Below are 20,768 nucleotides of genomic sequence, written 5' to 3' on the forward strand. Positions count from 1 at the left end.
TAGCTAACATTGGGCAATAGTTAACTATAGCGCTGAGCCACTCCTTCCTTTATGACATATGATTTATACTAATGCATTGCGCCTACGCCATAGGCTATGCCATTGAAAGCAGTTTATACTTCTGTAGGTATGTGCCTGAACACTAGTTGGCATTGATTTCACATGTGGTGCCAGCCAGGAGAGAAGAACATAAAATGCAGGTAATTGGGGCCCTCCTGGATCACAGCATCCTCTTGCTATAGGCAAGCGCATTTGTCCCCCACAACTTTCCACTTTTTTATACAACTTCCAAACTGATGTTAACCGATCGATTTCATACCACAAATTGGCTGCCATCTGATTGTCTTTGTAGAGTTGTGATGAGGTATCATATAAATGTGTATATTTTCAAACTTCTTTGACAAGTCTTTACTTGTGCTGCTTCATGTTGTGACACTAGGGGTCGCTGTTGCCCTGTAAAACCCACAGACAACACATCCAAACATCAGCTAAAAGTCCCAGTAATATTTATTTTCTTCAATAATGTGCACAAAGCACCTCCACCTCCACAATACTCAATAATCAATACAATTATAATCAACAGTAATCCTCCTCTCCACCCAGCAGCTCTGTCACTCTTCCTCCCAACTCCGGCTCTCTTTGCTGGGTTTCCCACAGTCCTTTATATAGTCCATGACCTGGAAGTGCTTCTGTCCTTCAGTCCATGTGATTCCATAGCACTTCCGGGTCAGATGGAAACTCATACTTTTCTTCAGTCCGGAAGTACTTCAGTTCTTCCGTTCCCATGACTAGGGAGTACTTCCAGGCAATAGGGAAAATAACAATCCCTGTGCCTCCCTGCAGCGTCCCCTGGCGGCACCCACAGTATCCAGCAGGGCTGTGAAGCCGAACTCCATTTTCCATGATGCCCTGCGGGGATCCGGGGCAACTCCATGTTGTAGGGAGGACTCCATCTAGTGGTCTGGAGGTGCTGGCCGGGATAAACTGCCAACCATCTTTCACAATGTCTACATCAGAATTGCTGAGGCTGAATGGAAACGCATTTCAGGAAATAAATAGTTACCAGACTGGCCAAACAGAGTCAGCAGGTTATGAGTAAAGTCTGTGTTAATGAAATGTTTAGTCACATTTTTGAGGAGATGTGCATCAGGTTATGCCATGTGAACCATAAGCTATAATGGGCTACAGCGTAGCTATGGTGTGGGGTCGACTCAGAAGTATAAATCAGCTTAAACACGTAGCAAGCACTAGATCTATGCTCTTTATATGCTCTCCACGCCTTCTATCAGGATTCTGGAACTTTTTGTAAATTGTTGACAGGTTCTTTTCTGGGTCTAATATTGAGCTGCATATCATTATAGGTGTTTTAGACACCAAGGAATATGTTGAAATTGTTTGTTTTTCAATTCAGTGCTAGATTAGTCTCCCCATGGACTATGATGTTTGCTGATGACATTGTAATCTGTGGCGATAGTAGGGAGCAGATTGAGCAGACCCTGGAGAGGTGGAGATATGCTCTAGAGAGGAGAGGAATGAAGGTCAGAAGGAACAAGACAGAATACATGTGTGTAAATGAGAGGGAGGTCAGTGGAATGGTGAGGATGTAGGGAGTAGAATTGGCGAAGGTGGATGAGTTTAAATACTTGGGATCAACAGTAAAGAGTAATGGGGATTGTGGAAGAGTGGTGAAAAAGAGAGTGCAGGCAGGGTGGTATGGGTGGAGAAGAGTGTCAGGAGTAATTTGTGACAGATGGGTATCAGCAAGAGTGAAAGGGAAGGTCTACAGGACGGTAGTGAGACCAGCTATGTTATATGGGTTGGAGACGGTGGCACTGACCAGAAAGCAGGAGACAGAGCTGGAGGTGGCAGAGTTAAAGATGCTAAGATTTGCACTGGGTGTGACGAGGATGGATAGGATTAGAAATGAGTACATTAGAGGGTCAGCTCAAGTTGGACGGTTGGGAGACAAAGTCAGAGAGGCGAGATTGTGTTGGTTTGGACATTGCAGAGGAAAGATGCTGAGTATATTGGGAGAAGGATGCTAAGGATAGAGCTACCAGACAAGAGAAAAAGAGGAAGGCCTAAGAGAAGGTTTATGGATGTGGTGAGAGAGGACATGAAGATGATGGGTGTAACAGAACAAGATGCAGAGGACAAAAAGATATGGAAGAAGATGATCCGCTGTGGCAACCCCTAACGGCAGCAGCCGAAAGAAGAAGAAGAACAAGAAGAATGTGGAAGGAAATATCTTCTTCAGTGTTGTGGCCCAACTACTCTCAGCTTTCTTGAAGAATAACAACTTCATGGACACCTCAGTGCAGAAGGCAGAGATAGGTGGCTTTTCAGGATGTTTGGAACATGCCAACATCATTTGGCATCAGGTGCAGACAGCCAAAAAGGAAAAGAAAGATCTGCATGTGGTGTTTCCAGACATTGCCAATGCTTTTGGGTCAGTTCCGCATGATATTCTGTGGACAGCATTCAAGTTCTTTTATGTCCCATAGGGCATAACAAAGCTTGTTAAAGCCTACTTCCAGGACCTCCAGTTCTTCATCACAACATGGGACAGTACCACTGCCTGGCAGCAAGATGAATTTGGCATAATGGCGGGTTGCACCATCTCTCCTCATGCCTTCGCAATGGCAATGAAGCTTATTATTCAAGCATCACGGTGGGTGGTTGGAGGGGAACATCCAAAAAGTAGGCTACATCTTCCTCCAGTCAGGACGTACATGGATGACATGATGACAGTCAAAACAACAAAAGCATGCACCAAACACCTTCTGTATAAACTCCAAGAAAACAACAAATGGGCACAAATGGAAATATAACCTAGCAAATCCCGCAGCAAAAACAAGTATTAAGGTGCTCGCCACGAGAGGTCATGAGAGTGTCAACCAATGCCATCCCCCTAAATGACCTAAATCAGAAGTTCACTTTCCCATCTGAAACTGCAGATACCATTCTGCTCCCATAGTTAGTCCTTTGGTCTAATTACTGCTAATGTGTCTTCATTGACAGTCCCTTGGGAGGATGCAATCGATGAGTCATATAAATGAAAAAAGCTGCGGTATGCCAGTTTTGCAGCTGAGGCAGGGGAGTGAGTGAAGGTAAAGGTGTGGCCAGTAGGGGTGGACTGCAGGGGCTTTGTAGCCAGTTCCATTAGAAGGCTGCTAAAGAAAGTGGGCATCAGAGGGCAGGTTGTGGCAGAAGTGAAAGATAGTTTGGGCTGCCAAATTACCACCTAGTAACCATACGGCACACACCCAGGTCTGATCAGCCTGTGGTGGGCCTGCCTTGGCTGAGGGTGTTTTTTGAAAAAAGGCCAAAACACCCTATGAGGCTGTGTACACCACTGATGATATGTTGTATTGATGGAAACATCACTAAGTGGTCCTTATCAATGTCATCCCAACAAAGAAGACATCTTCAACCCAACTCAAGGCAAGTGCTGTGCTGAATTGTCAGGGATTGTAATATCTAGATACACTGAAGCAAAAAATAAACGTAACCACTGTATTCCATTGCTACTAAAATACGTAAAATTTTTGAGACCAAGGAACCATCATGAAAACTTTAAAACAAAAGTCTGACCGTGATTTATTGTACATGTACATGTAGGGGTGGGTGATATAAGTAAAATTATATATCATGATATTTACAGAATTTTGGACGGTAACGGTATATATGACTTTACAGACGTAAAAATTTCTAAAATGGAGTCCTTTTGATTTAAAATCAAAATGATTACTGGAGTCTTTTTGTAAACTTAAAGTCAGACAGCCGCAGTTAAACAAATTAAACAGACACAAGGTTACCAAATAATAAATCCTATTTTAGAAGGAAACCTGTCTTTCAGCAGTGTCAAAAGCTTTTTAAAAAAGTCCACAGTGTGCCACCTTGCAGGTAATGTTTTCACACAATTTGGCATACAAAGTACGTAGCCAACATCAAAGTATGCCAAGTATCTGAGGGCATCAAAGCTGTCAATATACAAAGTGAAACTGATGCATGTAGTGTTGTACGATAAAAACCGCCATGATATGCCTGGTGTCACAAGTGTGTTCTTCGGGAGGCAGCTTAAGGGCTCTGGTGATAGTAGATACCCACCAAAACAAGGAATGATGCTGTTTATTAATGCCTCCCCTCTTCCTTCCTCTGCACAACAGCAGATTGACTGCTGTTCCACCTCTGACGTCACTTCCGTTGTCCTCCCTTCTGAACCTGTTCCTTCCTGCCTGGAACCCATATAATCAGCAGATGATCAGCATCTTTGAGTCAATTCTACAATCGACACCTGTCTGAAAAGACATTGTCAATAGTGTTGTTTAAAGATCATTCCTTTTTTGATTTATTTTCATTATATGGGGTCACGGGCATGCCGCAAACCTTTGCTGTGTCTGCTTCTTGTTTTACGCTGGTTAATTTAGATCCATGAAGGTTCACCATAGAGAAAGTAACTTTGTTGCAAAAAAGGGAAAAGGATTGAAATCAAGTAGATGGACAAGAAAGATGTTAGCGCCCTAAGCACTGTTCATAATGCACCAACTGTCAGTGTTCGTTTCAGGGGATATGTGAAAGTCACTAAGTCTTACGTTGTGTGGCCTTCAATAACACAAGGTGTGCATTGATCATGAAGATCAGACACTGACATTCTACCATTTAATGTGCAACCAACAGAAAAGTGTGAAAAGAAACACACATCTACTGTCCTGATATCAACATCAGTCTGTGTGTTGGTGTCTATTTCAAAACATATCCTACAAAGGACAAGTACTAAACCTGCGTCAGTACAGCAGTAGACGCTAGACAACCTTTTCCTTCTGTACTGATGATAATGTTTTAGTATTTACATGTTTCTGTTATATATAAGAACATTTTTTCTTGTTTCAAAAAATTCAGTGTTTTTGGCTCATTTTTTAGGAGTTAAACATAATGCTAAGGAGGCTACTAGTATTTAGGGGACTTCCACCTTTTAATTTAATATTTTCATATGTTTGGTGAATATTGAGCTAGTTTTGGCTAAATAGCCATAATTTTTTCTTCAATTCTTAGGTTGGTGCATGTTTATGGAACATTGCAATCACAAGCAAGTCTATGGTTTGCAAGCCATCAATCATACTGAACTCCTAAATCAGTAAAATCATTTTCTTGTTCAGGTCCTTTCATACAACACCTCGGGGCAACACCTCAATTCTGACAAACATTCATGACTGTACAAGAGTGGAAAGTGAAACGATACATCTAAAAAGTTTGAAACCAGGATTATCGTTGATAGTTTTTTGATTTATTATCCAATTCTGTAAGCACCAAAATCAAACCTTTTCTCTTTTAGTTCTGTCTTTTAATTGCCCACTACTAATGATTTTTTTAGCACAAAATGGAACAAATTTAAAATAATTTCTTGAGACTCAAAATACAGATCACATGCATTCATTATCATTATCACATTTAATTTAACTATAGTACTGTAATAGTTTACATTCTGGTTGTTGAATTTCACTGAAGTGAAAAACTTACCAAGTCCAGAAAATACATAAACAATTGAGTTTATTTTCATTATACCTTGCTCTGATAATCCTGCTGGTGCAGAAACATAGAAGATACAGTAACAATATATAATACACTAGAATGATATACTGCATCAGATAAGGCAATAGACAATAGCAATAGATAGATATAAAATGCACTATATAATAGATAGATAGATAATCAAATATTATTATATTAAGACAAATAACCCTCCTCCCAAATACACACCAGACTGACTGAAAAGAAAATTTTCTGACTTGGCAAAAGGTTAAAAGAGCAGTCACAGTCCCAATAATGCGTTAGAAAGGTGTATTGCTGTACATTGAATTTGTTGACACACTTCTGCTGAATCATTCTTTGGCTGAAAGTCCTCAGTTTTAGTGTGTCACAGAGAGGGTGTGCAGAATTTCTCATAATGGTACTTAGTTTTGTTTTAATTTCTCCTTTGCTATGACCTCCAGGGGGTCCAGAGTGTATCCTATAACTGAGTGTGACGTTTTAATTAGCTTTTGGGCCTCTCCTGAAGTGATGTTACCAGCCCAGCACACCACAGTCTAGAAAATCGCACTAGCCATCACAGAGTTAGTTGATAATACCTGTTTTTTGCACTGTTTTGTGTTTCACTTTATTATCTTTGAGTAGTGAGAAAAGCGCTATATAAATGCAAAGAATTATTATTATTATTACTATTATATTTGCATTACATTGTGTTTTTGCATCGCATTTCTGTTTGCATTGTTTTAAATGAGTTTGTGCAAAGTTTGCTTTATATACAGTACATGTATTGTTGCATGGTTATCTGTATTTGCAGCATTTTGTATGGATGTATTGTGGCCACATTATATTATAATAGTCATTGTATTGTATTTAATATTGCTTTGTATTTATATTTTATTGTAGTACTTTTGGCAAAATTATTTTTCCATCACATTGTGTCTCGCAGCTGCATTGTATTTAATTTAGTACTTTGTTATGGGAGCATAAGCTGTTTTTGAAGAGTTGTACAAAGATGTCACTTCCTGTGTAAAAAAATGCAGTCTCCCAAGAAAAAGAGCTTACTCTGCCCTTTCATCTATAGTTCTTCACTGTTAATGAGACCAGACCAACATGTCATTAATGTGAACCCCCAAAGTACTTGTAGGATCTAATTATGCAACTGTTCGACTGACAACTGTCTCCCCGCCTTTTTGGAATGCAGGGCAGGTGCTGTCATCTATCGGCAACAAAAAGAATTTGAAGTGAAATCTCTATATGCAGGGCAGGTGCTGTGAATTCTCTATGTAATAAACTTAATAAGTTATAGCATAATGAAAATTGCATAATTAGATCTGGACCACCCTATACATCAACTCCCCGATTAGTGACCGGACATTGAGACTCTTTGGTGCCGTGAATTTCAATATTCAGTTTCTTGGTTTTGCTGATTTTAAAATGCAGATAATTCTCTTTGCACCAAGAAAGAAAGTTCTCCACCTGACTCCTCTCCCCTGTCTCATCCTTTTTATCAGTACACCTTGCCCTAAGTGAAGAATCATCTGAGAATATCTGCAAGTAACCTGAACTGGTGTTATATTTCTAGCCTGAGGTATACAAAGTGAAGAGAAAAGGAGACAGGTCTGTTCTTTGTTGTGCTCCAGTGTTGATGACATCCAGATCAGAAACACAGTCCTTGAGTCTCACAAACTGTGGTGTGCTCGACAGATCCATTTTCCAGGACACCATGGGCTCATCCTCCAGCATACCTCTGAGCTTGGTGGTACTGAAAAAAAAATAATCCTCACATTACTGCAAGCCATAACCAGAAATATGCAATGGTTTCAAATTTACAATAAAGAATTCTGTTAAGGACAATTTATAAAAAAAAGTTACCTATTCATCAAAGTGTACAAATTTGGGTTTGGCCCAAACATATCTGCATGGATCAAACTACACTATACTAGTCAAGAACCGTCTATTTGCATTAACAACATTATTTCTAACTACTTCAAACTAGAACGTTGTACTCAACAAGACTGGCCCCTTATCACCAGTGCTCTTTGAGCCATTCACTTTTGAAATGTATCAGAGAAAAAGGGAACTGCCAGAGAAAGACTTGAACAGAAAATATCACTATATTGGAATGATATGGTACTGTATGCATCAGACCCACAGAGTTTCGTACCAGCAGTCCTCAATCCACTAGCAGAATTTCAAAAGATATCTGGACTCCAAATGACTTTGAATAAAAAGTGTGCTTTTTTCAAGTGAACTCTTTAGAACACAATATTAGACTGGACACCTTCCCATTTATTTTAGAAGATCAGTTTAAATACCTCAGGGTAAACATCACAAGTAAATATTAAGATCTTTTTCAACAAAAGTTTGCTATCTGCATGGAAAAAATGAAACAACCTGGGAGAATCAATACTGTCAAGTTGAGCACCCTTCCCAAGCTTCTTTTCCCATTTCATAGCATCCATCCATCCATCCATCCATTTTCCAACCCGCTGAATCCGAACACAGGGTCACGGGGGTCTGCTGGAGCCAATCCCAGCCAACACAGGGCACAAGGCAGGGAACCAATCCCGGGCAGGGTGCCAACCCACCGCAGGACACACACAAACACACCCACACACCAAGCACACACTAGGGCCAATGTAGAATCACCAATCCACCTAACCTGCATGACTTTGGACTGTGGGAGGAAACCGGAGCGCCCGGAGGAAACCCATGCAGACACGGGGAGAACATGCAAACTCCACGCAGGGTGGACCCAGGAAGCGAACCCGGATCTCCTAACGGCGAGGCAGCAGCGCTACCACTGCGCCACCGTGCCGCCTATTTCATAGCATCCCCATATATACTAACAAATCATTCTTTAAGAAATTAGATTAATTTATAACTTCATTTATTTGGTATTCGAAACATCCATTCATCCAGCAAGTGACTCTACAATGACCTAAAGCAGAAGGTGGCATGGCACTACCTAACTTTCAATTTTATTACTGGGCAGCAAATATATAAGCTATAAAGACCTGGACATTGACACATACAGTATTAATGAACATACACAAGCCTGGTCTGCAATAAGAATAAAATCTTGCTGTACTATTTTCCTGCTTTGTGCCCCAGTAAATACAAATTTTCGGTAACACTTTCCATTAAGTGTCCATAATTACACTGTAACTACTATGTAATTACATGTATAAGTACAGTGTGACTATGAGTAATTACTCCGTACTTACTGTGTAATACAAAGTAACGCTATAGTTAATTACTCAGTTGTCATTGTTATTTCACAGTTTATATAATTACAATGTAACAATTTATCACTGATCCAAAAACAAGTGTACTTACATAGCTCAAAAACATCAGGGTATGTAATTACAACTATGTAACAGATGTTCCACAGTCTGGGCAATTTTAATGGAGAATTGCAGCGATAACTGCATAGGTTTTTCGATGATATTTCAAGATCTGTTTTAAATGGTGAAAACGCCTTTGCAAAATCACAAATCCATTATCCTGAGATGGAATTCTGTCTGGAGATGTATGTGTAAAATTTTTATGTTCTATCCATGTCTCCCTATGTCTTCTTCATGGGTTTTACTGCCACATACCAGGTTACATGTAGGTTGGGTTAGGTGGCCAAATGCATGAGAGAGTGAGTGCTGGTTTGTTTGTCAGTGGGCCTTGCAATGGGATGGCTCCCCAGTGCATCCAAGGTAACATTCAACCTGTGAACATTGCAATTTAGCTCCAGCCTCACATGTTTAGGGCGCGCACCAAATTGACATCATTTCAGTCAAAAATTTTTGAACGCCTATCAGACAGCTTTGGTGTCACAATCCCTCCTAATCCATTAACAGCTGTGTTTGGTGGACTCCCAGATGGGCTTAAAGTGCAGAAGGACAAATTTATTGTAATTGCTGACACCACACTACTACCACGTAGACTTCCCAGCCCACCTGCTAAAAGTCAGTGGATAACTGATACTATTTGAAATTGGAAAAAAAAAATTCTCACTTAGAGGATCTGTTCAAAACTTTTTAAAAATATGGTAAGATCTAATTAATCAGATCCTAGAATAAGCATTTAAATTGAGGAAAGGGACATTGTTCTTTCTTTGTTGTTTTTAAAGATTTGCTCTGGCTGTTGGCTGTCCTGTCTTTCTTCGGGTGGGGGTTGAATTATGGCTTGTTAAGTTTGACGTGATTACATAGAATTTTGTTTTCTTCAAATAAAATCAACAAAATAATAAATATATAAAAAACGTCTTGCCTAAATTTTGAGACATGAATGAAAAAATAAAGTACAATTTCTTGTCCATGCTGAAATATGCATCATGTTTCTTGTTATGTCTCAATAATAAAAACCCAATCTTAATACTTGCATAACAGTATATGTAAGACTATAAATAGCATACAAATAGCTGAGTACAGTTGTAGTTAACAGTTTAAATCTTAAAACACACTTTAGGTTTTAAGCATAGCACCGGGAATGATTTGGGAGCGATTATCATATTGTGCTGAAATATTTATTTTAGACATGGGGTTCCTGAAACACATTGAGATGTCATTTTTTCATTTCTAGTGATTCTCCTCCACCACCCCCACTGAGTCCCCCCTCTCCATTGGTTTAGCTGTTAGATATGGTCCAGGTCATCTCAGACAAATTCTCGAAATATCAAAGTGTGCCCTAGGCACGTACATTTCTTTTTATGCTTGAGGAAGTAACAACTCTCAAAGTCAAGAAGAGGCTGCCTGACAGTGTACATCTGAGCAAAGTTTCTGCTGCCTCGCTTCTGGAGTTTACATTTAGCTGTCACAGACCAATTGAAGGGGAAATTTAGTTGCTAGACAAAAAACTGCTGCTGACATGTCAAACCTAAGATTGTCTAATGGACTTTAATGTCTAAAACACATACTTACTTAACTGCTTATTGAACCTGAGCCAAGCACAGAAAAACGTGCTGTAATGCTCAGTTAGGCTTTAAGTGACTGTCCTGACCATGGCGGTTTAAAGCAATTAGCGTCTCGTCAGGATAAAAACAAAGACAAAAATGACGGAGATCTTACTGTTACTGTGAAATTAATTTAACTCAGAGGTGAATTTATTTGACAAGACAAATCTCTGTTTTAGGTTTTGATATTTAAAAAGTTATTTAGTCTGGAGTATGAGTGACCCTATTGCACAGAATTTAGCTCTTCATTTCCAATGTTTTATGTCTAATGCTTATGGCAGACTCTAAATTTATAGACAAAAAAATGAAATGTAAGATATTTTAAAACGACAAGTAGGATGACACGGTTTGATTTAAGTTTATATAAATTTACATTTATTTAGTTATATCTAAAACAAATTCAATAGCCCTAAGTGTATGAAGATAAAACACCATGACATCTGTATGAGCACTAACAACAAAACATTCAGGATCAGTTATTCATTCATGCAAGCTTAATTAGGGATACAACATCCAGAATTTTCTATACTACTTGTTGGCAGTATATATATATTCACTATATCTGTCTGTATATAAAATCCAACATCTGTATGTTTGTCTGTCTGTCCGCTTTTCACAAGAGAACTACTTAAAGGATTTAGATTGTGTTTTTTCTATAATTTGCTTGAACATTACGGTTGATTTTGCGACTTCTCTCATCGCTCTCATAGTTCGCTTGTGGTACCGAATTATTTGTGCGAATCCGAGAGAGACACCCAGTGGGCCAAGGAGAGGGAGGCAGAGTTCTGTTCACTCATGCACCAGCCTTGGAGTGTGTACCTTACCTCCGCTTAGCTAGCAAATGAGAGAACTACTTAACGGATTTAGATCAGGTGTTTTTCTATAATTTGCTTGAACATTCTGGTTGATTTTGCGACTTCTCTCTTCATGCTAAGAATCATAGTTGGCTTGTAGGAGTGATACTTTCACGCTAATCCGAGACAGAGGCTGCAGGTCGAGGGGAAGGGGAAGCGTGACGTCAGGAGTGGGGAGTCGGGCAGGGCCTTCCTCACTGTTCTGTTTCACTACTGCACAGGCAGAGCCACGGGGGACAGCTAGTAATCTATACAAAAATTCACTTTTAGCACACTTTATTGTGTTGTGGATTTCATTCTAAATGGATACATTTACCAATTTTTTTCCCCTCAATCAATACTCAATAACCCTATAATGACAAAGTGAAAACATGTTTTCAGAAAGGTTTGCAAAATTATTAAAAAATCAAAAACTGAAATCTCTCATTCATTCAAGTACTTAGATCCTTACTTAAGTACCTTTGTAGAAGCTCCTTTGGTGGCAACTACAGCGTTGAGTAATCTTGGGTCACTTATAGGTCCTCTCAAGCTTCATCCATTACATTGGATACAAAGTGCTGTAAATTGCATATTTTTCCATTAAAATTAAATCTACAAAACAATAAAGTATGCAGAAAGTGAAGAAGTCTGAATACTTTCTGAATCCACTGTGTCATAGCCATGCTTGTGTAGGAAAGAAACTTAAGTGGACAGAGAAAGCGACGGAGCCTCTTTTTGGAAGGTTGTGGTTTTCATAGCAATGATAGGCTGACACCAAACAAGGACAGTGGTTTCCAATCCTGACTCCACCCCGTATCTATAAAGGCACCCCCCCCACACACACACACACGTGTCTGACATGACATCCTGGAGGATCCTGACACCGCAGGATCACCTATATACTGTAGTAAGACTCTGAGAGGCAGAAGGGTTTGCTTTCTGTTTATTCTCTTAATTCTTCAGATTCTCCCACTGTTTATCCTTCCTTTGTATTTAATTTCACAAAATACATTTTTATACAAAAGTTGTTTTTGGATTTCTGTTCTAGGCTGAATTGCACAGAGGTGCCCCTCTGCATTATACCCTCTATTATTTATTTATTCTGTACTTTTTAAAATGGCTCCCGTGGGGAGATTTCTTTTTTGCTTCTGTGATTTGCATACTGGACTGCATTGTTCCAAATTTTTTCTTTCTTTGCAATTTTTTTGGTACCCATCCTATCTACTGTATATCAGACTGACCCCTCATTATTAGGCAACATTAAACATGGCAGTAATGTTTATTATAGTGTCAGTTCTTAACCAAGTAATCTCCACTCTCAAAGTGCACTCATAAAAATTGATATCCAAAGTGCAGTCAGCAGTCTCAGCAGATGCACATCACATCCTTATTTCCAAAAATATTTCAGGATGTTTTAACAGTAATATGGGTTGATTCAGTCAAGTTTCAACATGACTCATGTGAACAACAGCTTGAGCAACTGGAAAGGATGCTTAGAGGATTAGACAAATTCTGTCACCTCAAGTCACTCGAGTAGCTCTTGATTTCTGCCACCTTGTAAAACATTTATGGTACACTGACATGTGTCTCTGTGTGTAGCAAGCGTCCACCACATGTCATCCAAAACTATGCGCAGTGCAATGCCTTAAACCATATGGTGTACATGATATCCCCTGATGGTCTTTTCAACCAGATTCCTTAACAGGTGTAAAAATAAGAGCACAGAGAAACAGATGAAGGGTCGGGGTCCCAATTGGGTAATCCCCATTTAGTACAAATAATATGATGAGCCACACTATACATTGCTGCTGCCCCCCCAAAGGCACAGTGCCGTAAGTCAAGTGGTCAGCTAAGATGGCACATGCTCTCGATAGAACTCCATTAAGGGCATGTGAAACAGCAGTGGCAGGGGATGGAGAGGTAGGCTATTATATCGTGAAAAGCTTTTGGGGTGACCCTAACCTAAACAATAGATTAATTTATTCCTAAGTCTAGATGTTTTGTTACGTAAACCCACACAAATTTCCTCTACCCCAATTGTTATGTTTCTATCCTAACATTCACCTGGTCTGCAAGGAAACACAGACCTCAGCCACAAAACACTTGCACCTAGGAATACATTCTGATCTCACCCAGAACTGACTGCTACTGTGCTTCACTTCTCCTATTAGAGATCACCTCCTCATTTCTCTCTATCCTAGATGGCAAGATACTACAACAGGGCAAGCAAGGGAAGCAAAATGCCAAAAGTAGACCCCGAGAGCAAATGGATGTGACAAAATATAACCTGGACATTCCAGGGGCTGTCATCGATGGTGCTGACTGACACACCCAATGAGCATGGCACTCAGTCTCTAAAGTATACATCGCTGTGCCTCCTGGCATGAGTCTTCCTGGTGACTGTGATCTTCTTGCTTCTCCTTCTTCCTGGTTCATCTCATTACTCTTCTTCTCCTCCTCCTCCTTCCTACTTGAAGCTGCTGATGTTGTAAAGCTTTTCATGGCCTAGGAGACCCTCTTGATAACTGATATTTTGACAGACCATATCAGAAAATATTTCCGAGGTGTGCATACATGACTATAACCAATGGTTTGACAGCTTTGCTCTTCTGTAGTGAAAAGTCAATCAAATTTTGAACTTTCATCTTATTAAACCCTTTTGCAGAGGAAAGCTTCATTTTTCCTAATTTTACTTTTTCCTCCTTCCATGTTTACAACTTAGTTTAGCATACAGTTGAACATCACGAAATAGTGTCCATAATGCTTTTAACACTTTAAAGTCCTTGAAATGCAACAGTAAAATTGCATTCTCCTATACTGAATTAGCCAAGAATCAGCGCTTCTCTTCCAGGTTCTCTCTCTAACTCTCCTCTTTGATGCCCTTTGCTTAGTTCTGGTGAGGTTCACATCCTTGACAAAGCACTCTTTCAAATTCTTTTGTTTTGTTTAATTCAACCCCCTTGTATGATAATTTTCCTCCAAAATAGTTAATTAAAGGAGCCTACAATATTGGTATTACAAAATAATTATTATAAATGAAATATTCCAAAGATTCTTGTACAAGTTAAGAAGAGGGCCACGTAAGATAATTCTGTGCTTAAAGGTTTTTTGGGAACATAAATTTTTGTCAAGGCTATAATGGAGGTGTAATTGTTAGTATTGCCATCTGTGTAAATTTTGCATATTCTTTGACAGATTATTTTCCCCCTGTGGACCAGGGCACGTACAACCTCCCTAACCTGACACAGACAGGAAGACGCAAGTTCCAGTCCAGCACACATGTTTTATTTACAGCTGGGGAGCGCCTTTCTCTTCTTTCCATAGCACATTACATAAAGCGCCACAACACAGCCCTTCCTTCAGCTGCCAATTCCTAGTCCTTCTTTTTGCCTCCATTCTTCCCTTGAAAGCTTTGTCCATCTTCCTCCCGACTGGCTCGACGAATGGAGTGAGGCAGCTCCTTTTATGATGGTCCTGGGAGTGTTCCAGGTGGCTCATTAATCGAATTGGACCTGCAATCACTCCCAGGTGTGGCGAAAACCCAATGAAGGACTCTGCAACCCCCCTGATGGCCCCCATAAAACCCAACAGAGCTCTGCTGAAGTCCAACTCCCAGCATACCCTGCGGGAATCCATGGTGCCACAGCCACCCAGGAGAGCTGCCCACTAGCGTTCCGGGGAAGGTATTGTCTTGCTGATGCTCTCTCCCCAGATTCTTCCATACAGTTCAATTCCAATGATTTCGGTTAATTCTGAACTGACTATGTGTGAGCATGGATATATGTGTTCAGTGCTGATCATGGACTGGCATCAAATTCTGCTCTATTAAGGCTGGTTTATACTTGATGCATTCATGCTGAGCGCACTGTGAAAATAACATTAAACATGGAGGCATGTCCCCTCTTCTTGGTTTTTGCCATGCCATGCTGGACATCTTACAAACTACTGCATGCAGTGATGTGGATGCAGGACTATGTATCCAAAATGGTGAATTTCGAAGAGTGGCTGATGAACGAATGAATAAAGGGCTGAATGCGATGCAACAGGTCATCAAAGTGGAAGAAAGAAATGCAAAAACATGGAACTACTCATCATGCAGCTCACCCATTTACGAGAGTATTACACTTGCCCTCCTTTTACTGCTTTTGGTTAATGGTTTTAATGCTCCATCTTCTCCTTGTTTTCCTCTTAAAGCCAGTAGTAACCAGCAGGTATGTGACAGTGACCAAAAACTGTATCCCTTTGACAAGGAGACTATCAACATATTGATCGAAGGGGCCACAACAAACATAAATGTGTTTTGGTCGTTGACTTTATGTGTCTTTTGTGTTGCATTCTGCACACAGGCTTCATGTGGTAAGTTTAAACAAGGCCTCAGGCTTCAGCATCCTGTAGACCTCATGTAAATTAAGCAGGTTTGAAAATGTTATTCTTTATCATCATTCTGGCTAGTCTAAAAAATGACCCCACAAAAGCTTGGTAAATATAACATAAACCTGTAAAAGTGATGTTACAGAGCATAAGACAGAACAGAAGACCATTTATTCACTGTTGCTTTTCCATTGAGGTTCAGATGCCCTTAAATATTGTGCCATATGTGGTAGAAAATATGGCGCTTTTGCTAGTTCAGTTACAGAGAAGACACTCTTTAACACAGACAGTAGGATCAGCTGCCCTCATGCACAAGGCTTTTCATCTCACGGTAATAAAATAACCTTTATAAGTGATTGATAATTTAATGCGATTGGCTTTACCTAATCTGAGGTGTCTCTTGCAGTGCCATTGTGCAGCTTGTGGCCCTCCTCTCTTTTGATAATTAAGTTTGACTTTTGTTTTAAAAGATTCTAAGGACTCTATCTACAAGTTCAAGAGTTAAGAGAGCTTTTAAAGAACTGTATGATTTGTGCAACTCTGAACCCAATACATGGCCATATGTAGTGGTATGTACTCCTTAACATCTGCTTCTATCACTCACCCAATGCACTTGTCACATTTACCTTCTTAGCACAATTGTGCTTTCAGATGTTGTTATGACAGGTAAGCTCCTGTGGTAGACCCACCTTTAATCCAGCTATTGATTTTCTTTTCCCTCTTTTTCCATTATAGATTGGCAGAAAGCTGGAGCAAACCAACAATGGAGCAAGTGTTGCTTTCTGTCTTTTGCCTGGGATAAGTGCCAACCTTCTATAAAGCCTGAATTACATGAGCACAATCGTGAAAATGGATGGGTGGGCAGTGAGGGGTCACACTGAACAACGAAGATTTTTCTTCCAGAACACATTTGAGTGTATCTGATGGATTTTGGCCTGCCAATCACAAAAAACACTTTTACAGTATCCCTATAACACAACATTGTATTACAATCACCTATTTTTATTATTTCATTTCATATTATATGTATACATATACAGTACAAGAACTACAACTGGAACATGTGTGGTGATCTAAAGTTGTGGCATTGCTACTAGGAAAACAGCTTACATATACCAAGTCCTGTTATTTAATTGTGAATGGAACAACCATGCTAAAGACATTAAAAATAATTCACCACTCTATAAGCTTTTGGGTCCAGGGCAGAATGGGGTGCCCACACCACTTGTCAACCCAGCAAAGATGTTTGTTCCTCCTCTTCAGAGAAATTTTAGGCTAGTGAAAAATTTCATGAAAATGATGAACAAGGAAGGTAAAGGATTTTGATATCTGAGACAGGTGTTTCCATGTATAACTGATCCCTTTCTCCCTCTTTAGTGTCCAACCTCTCATACAACTCATCATACGCTTTTTCTTTAGCCTTCGCCACCTCTCTCTTCACCTTGTGCCTTATCTCCTTGTACTCTTGTCTACTTTCTGCATCTCTCTGACTATCGCACTTCTTCTTTGCATTCCTGTTCCTCTGTATACTCTCCTGTACTTCCCCATTCCACCACCAGGTTTCCTTTTCCTCCTTCCTCTGTCCAGATATCACGCCAAGCACCCTTCTTGCTGTCATCCCTACTACATCTGCTGTAGTTTCCCAACTGTCTGGTAATACTTCACTACCATCCAGTGCCTGTCTCACCTTCTCCCTAAACTCAACCTTGCAGTCTTCCTTTTTCAACTTCCACCATCTGATTCCTGGCTCTGCCCTCACTCTCTTCCTCTTCTTGATCTCCAATGTCATCCTACAGCCTCTGATTAAACACACTAAAATCAGTAAATGTTAATTTCACGTTCCTCTAAATACCTATGTGATATAGTCAATCTGGAATTATTTTTATATGCAACTTAAGCTGTCTTTTTCTGGAATCAAAACTTTTGTTGTCCAGTATAATTACATTTGTGGGGCACACCTCACTGCTTTTCTCTACCTCCTCTGCACCTTGCCAGTCTAATCCTTCACTTTCACAAATTCATGGTGGTACAAGAAAAAGTAGCCTGCAAATCATTGAGAGTGAGAGAGAGAGCGGTTAGGAGCATGCGCTGATACAGCGCTTTGCCGCACCTGCCACATGACAAACCAACTCAGGATCCCAGATTAGGACCCGAGTGCAGCCATACAACAGGTGACACCACAGCACCACACTAGTTCAGGTGGAGTGGAACCAGTGTAAGGTTTTTTTATGGTGGCTGGAGCTCCAATTCAGCCACCAACCCCCAGGTTTTTCCCTGCAGGTTGGAGGGCCTACTTGCAGGGCTGGATGCAGATTACCGTCATAGCCAGGATGGAGCAATTGCAGGTTAAGGGCCTTGCTCACTTTTGGCATTTACGGGATTTGAACCAGCAACCTGATTACCAGTGCAGATCTCTACCTCAGAGCCACCACTCCGCCCAAGCAAACTGAGTACATACTAAAATGATTTTTGTGACATACTTTTCTGGTTTCCTTATGATCTGCAATCAGTGACATTATCTGGAGTATGAATGGAAAGGTTTTGTGGTTTTAGTGCCTTGGTCACAAAACCACTTTTTATGTATTGTGTATTCTGCAGGAGTGCTTGCAACAGGAAATTGTTCTAATAATTCCTCACGTAATACTGTGACTTAAAGGAGCCTGCACAAACATACATCTCAACAATCAAAATACACAATTCCAGTGTATAAGGTGTGTGTTCTCTTCAGCAGATTACAGAGCAAGCAATACATGCACAGAAACTTTTCATTTGCTTCAACTGTCAATGCCTGCTGCTGCTTAAACCAGGATGGGGCTCCTTACTGCGCATGTGGCTACTTTGTCGTGTGTAGCCGTGTACCTATGAAGACAGTGCAGCCCTTGTCCATGCTTACTGTGTTTGGAAGACCACCACCATGTTTTATTATGATTCACCATCATGCCATTCCAGTAATATCAGGAGCTCATGAAGAAGTGTCAGTTTAGTAGTTGGTGGACTTTCTGTGAAGTGTTTGAGGTGGACTTTTGAGGGTTTGCAAGGTTTTAACTGGGGATAATGGGAGCTGCAGAGAGGAGGTCCCTAAGAGCTGTGACAGAAGCTGTGGGGAAAGCTACTAGGTAGCTATGGATCAAGAGAGCTGATTTGTGCTGCTGGGATGCGAGCTGGGATGTGATCAGCCCCCTGCTGGGTCACCTGAGCGAGGATGTATGATGTTGAAAAACCCAAAACACCTGAAAATCCCAGGAACGTCACAGATGTTGCATTCCAATGTATAGTGAAGGTGTATCTTACATATTGAACAAGTCATCTCCATCACATCTGGCTTTATCTGAAGCTGTGGAAAATGATGTGCCTAAGTAGTTGAAGGAAAACGCCATATTTTATGTAATAAAGAAATACTTATTCTTATGTCTAAAAGGTCTTTCATGTGTGTTAAAAAGTATAAAAGGCAAAGCTTTAATTTTCAAGTTTAACTAGTGGAAACATTGTATTTATTGCTAGTGTATTAAATTTCCTGTGTCTATTTATAATTTTGATTTATTGCTAATGGACTTAGACTTGAAGGTATACACTATAGTCGTAAGACTTTCTAAATGTACAGTGGGAGTTCTCTTGCTGCATAAGTTAAAGTTTGTATTAAGGCATATACCATTTCATTTTATGAACACCCACAAATCTCTTTTTAGAAAACACATTTCATAGAGCGAAAGGCAAACAGAATTCATTAACTCACAGACGCATTTTTGAAATATGCCCTTTTAGTCCAGTTAAATGGACAACCACTTCAAAATATTCAAGCAGAATAAATACATAGGAGTGCTTTTCATTAAACGAGAATTGTGGTGAATATTGAAACGAGAACACAGATTGAGTGAAATAGAAATATTAGTTTTGACTTCTCCCTGTGGTTCAGTAAAGGGGGATGCTGAAGTATTAGCTGTGAGGTAAAGGAGACTGTAATAGCTACTGATGTGGATGGCCTCTGGTCTGGAGCCAAATTCTGACTGCACAAATGTAGGGGGGCTTGTATGTGTCAGAGAAATCCTTGTAAATCACAGACCTCTCTGTCATTGGGTTTGAGAGGCATTCTATGTGTCACATGAATTAATTCATCTGGCATGAAGCTGTAAGGGGCTAAATGGCATTGTACTTGGTCTGTTCAAAAAGTGTTGAAAGGTCCCTACGATTAATTTAATGAATCCATTTAATGGAACCATTTTACCCATTTAATTTTAGAAAAGCTCTAAGATACATCTGTAGGCAGATTTTCGAATATAGGACTTGAAGGACCAGTTATGCCAGTTCAAAAGAGCAGTTTCAATTAAAAAACCTTAAATGTTCAAATCTTTGTCACACACTGCAATGCCAGCACCTTAGAGCTTTTTACATTTTAGGTATTGTCATAATAGACAAATCAAAATGAACATTGGAAGAGAAGTCAACTCTTGACTCTGTCCCTTCAGCCTAACCTTTACATATAGGCACATATTGTCCTAGACAGTGTGGTTCTCCATTGGGCTTATAAAGAGGTCTAACATTTCTTGGATGCCAACCGATGCTTTCCATTCTCCCTTCTTTGAGAACCCGCTATGGCATTTTTGACTTACTTTGAAAATGTTCTCAACTATCCACCCAAATGCTTGTCAGTATGTGGATGACTGCAGTTCCTGGAAACATAAGCCATTTTGGCAGGTTGGCTGCCCATTTTCTAGAGTGCGTCTTTCCCCAAGGTCATGCGTAACGTAAGCTCAGTGGCATAGCTAAATTAAAAAAAAAAACAGGCTCCTCCATCACATGAAAAAGCTGTGTTTCGACTTTTAGTCTTGGTATAAGTTATATAGCTATTTACAGCCTAATTTAGCTTTTGTAAATAGTTACAAAACACCTACATTTGCCATTATACGCCATTAAACTAAAAGAACTGGGAGCTTAGGGTGTAGTGTGTAGAGGGGTGTAGAACTGGATAAAACACAGGGAGCAGAGTGTTATGTTGTGTGGAACTTTATTTACATTGACTTTACAACAATCGAGTAACATTAGGTCAAGAGCCTGTTTGTTCAGCAAGTGTAGTAGGACAGGTAACCAAAGTG

Source organism: Erpetoichthys calabaricus, chromosome 8 (genome assembly GCF_900747795.2).
Source record: "Erpetoichthys calabaricus chromosome 8, fErpCal1.3, whole genome shotgun sequence".
NCBI lineage: Eukaryota > Metazoa > Chordata > Cladistia > Polypteriformes > Polypteridae > Erpetoichthys > Erpetoichthys calabaricus.